Below are 2,885 nucleotides of genomic sequence, written 5' to 3' on the forward strand. Positions count from 1 at the left end.
AAAAAAAAAAAAAAAGAGAAATATAATAAAAAACAAAGTGTTACCTTTTTCCTTTCCTCTTCTGTCTTATTCTCCTCTCCAGAAATCACTACTTTGATATGTTTCATTCAAAATCTTTTTCTGTATATTTACATACTAGTTTCTATATAAAAAAACATACGGTTTGCAGGGGGATTTTCCCCCTTTCATATAAGTGGGGTCATACTGTCTATATTTTTAGCATCTTGCATTTTTTTTTTTTTTTTTGGGGGACGGAGTCTCGCTCTTGTTACCCAGGCTGGAGTGCAATGGCGTGATCTCGGCTCACTGCAACCTCCGCCTCCTGGGTTCAGGCAATTCTCCTGCCTCAGCCTCCTGAATAGCTGGGATTACAGGCACGCGCCACCATGCCCAGCTAGTTTTTTGTATTTTTAGTAGAGACGGGGTTTTACCATGTTGACCAGGATGGTCTCGATCTCTTGACCTCGTGATCCACCCGCCTCAGCCTCCCAAAGCATTTTTTGTTTTTATGAGATGGAGTTTTGCTCTTCTTGCCCAGGCTGGAGTACAATGACACGATCTCAGCTCATTGCAACCTCCGCCTCCTGGGTTCAAGCTATTCTCCTGCCTCAGTCTCCTGAATAGATGGGATTACAGGCGTGTGCTACCACACCTGGCTAATTATTAGTAGAGGTGGGGTTTCACCATGTTAGACAGTCTGGTCTCAAACTCCTGACCTCAAGTGATCCACCTGCCTCGGCCACCCAAAGTGCTGGGATTACAGGCGTGAGCCACAGAGCCTGGCCTGCGTTGTTTTTCAGTTAATGAAATGTAGAGGTCTTTCTGTAGCAGTACTACTATTTAACTAAAATAACTACTTCATAATGTTCCACAGAGGTTTATTTTAACCATACTGAACTGATGGACAGTTAAGGTTTTCTGTTTATCATCAAAATTCTCTGATATCCTCCTCTCCTATTTTTTCTCTTTTTCTGTTTTACTCTGTTCTTTTTGAGATTTCCTCAACTTTATCCTTAAGATTTTCATTTTTTGTTATTACATTTATAATTTATAAAAGTTTTTCTACTCACACCTGTAATTCCAGCACTTTGGGAGGCCGAGGCGGGTGGATCACAAGGTCAGGAGTTCAAGACCAGCCTGACCAATATGGTGAAACCCTGTCTCTACTAAAAAAAAAAATACAGAAATTAGCCAGGTGTGGCAGTGCACACTTGTAGTCCAAGCTACTTGGGATGCTGAGGCAGGAGAATCACTTGAACCCAGGAGGCGGAGGTTGCAGTGAACTGAGATTGTGCCATTGCACTCTAGCCTAGGCGACAGAGAGAGAGAGACTCTGTGTGCTGAATGTTTTTTTTTTTTTTTTTTCTTTTTCTTTTTTTTTTTTTTTTTGAGACGGAGTTTCGCTCTTGTTACCCAGGCTGGAGTGCAATGGCGCGATCTCGGCTCACCGCAACCTCCGCCTCCCGGGTTCAGGCAATTCTCCTGCCCCAGCCTCCTGAGTCGCTGGGACTACAGGCACGCGCCACCATGCCCAGCTAATTTTTTGTATTTTTAGTAGAGACGGGGTTTCACCATGTTGACCAGGATGGTCTCGATCTCTTGACCTCGTGATCCACCCGCCTCGGCCTCCCACAGTGCTGGGATTACAGGCTTGAGCCACCGTGCCCGGCCTTTTTTTTTTTTAATTTTGTTTGTTACAGGTATCTCTTGGAAATAATTTTTTTCCCTAACGTTTTCTTCTGCTTGCATACTTCCTTTCTACCAGATTGCCTTCTTTTCTTTTGTTAATTTTGGTCTCTATATTCCAAATATAGGCTTTCTTTAGGTATCTAGTAATTCTTAGCTGTCTGTTCTTGAGTAAGGATAGGTGAATAAAAGCCAATTGGGAAGCCTAAATACATGGATGGGACTTGTAGATTTTGAGTTTTACTGTAGGATGACCTGGTTAGAACATTTGTTAGGTAACCTTCTGGCTTCAACCCAGTAGAGAGGAAGAAGAGGGCTTCTGGTCCTAGAATTCAGCATTCACCTATGCATAGGGATAGGGTCACTTAGTGTCCTTGTTATTAAGAATAATACCTGCGTCCTCAACTGTACCTGGTATTTTCTAATCAAGGGATGTCATTTTATCCTCTCCAGAGAATAAGGTGCAGACTTCTGCCATGATTGAGTTGTTAGGGAGAGAAGGTCACCTGGAGATGTGGAATGGAGGAAGGAAATCTAAGGATCTAACAGCTTCTTAAATATCTTTCATCCAATTTTTCTTATTTTATCCATTCCACTCCCCACTTACCCCCAGTTCTACAGGTCCATAATCTTGCCAATTCTTATGCCTTTAGAAGATCCTGTGGTATATATTGCTTTCCTCACTGCCAGTTTGGGACTTGGCTCACTCAGCTTTCCTCACTGCCAGTTTAGGACTTGGCTCTCTCTGGTCTGCTAAGTCAGTTACCACTCTGTCATCTACTTTCTGATTTACAAAAATCTGTTGCTTTTTTTCTTCTTCTCTTTTCTCCTTACCCTTTGGGATTATGTATCTTAAGATTTGCCTTAATTTTTGTTTTAGTAGGGTTTCTGAAAGGAGTACATTGAATATACATATTAAATCTGACCTCTTACCCTGTGAGTCTCTTGTTATTTCTTTGATAGAGAGGCTGCAGTACGTAGTAGTTGAGAGTGTGAGTTGTAGCACCAGACTCAGAGTTTGAACTCTGATTCTGCCACTTACTAGCTATTAGATTAACCTCTGCATTCCTATTTTCCTCATCTGTAACATGGGAGATAACACCTACTTTGTAAGGTGACCAGAGAATTAGTTAGTTAACTAAAATTAACTTATGTAAAGGACTTAGAGCAATGCCTTGCACATAGTATACCCTTAAATA

Source organism: Sapajus apella, unplaced genomic scaffold (assembly GCF_009761245.1).
Source record: "Sapajus apella isolate SASKATOON/1434 unplaced genomic scaffold, GSC_monkey_1.0 scaffold12, whole genome shotgun sequence".
NCBI lineage: Eukaryota > Metazoa > Chordata > Mammalia > Primates > Cebidae > Sapajus > Sapajus apella.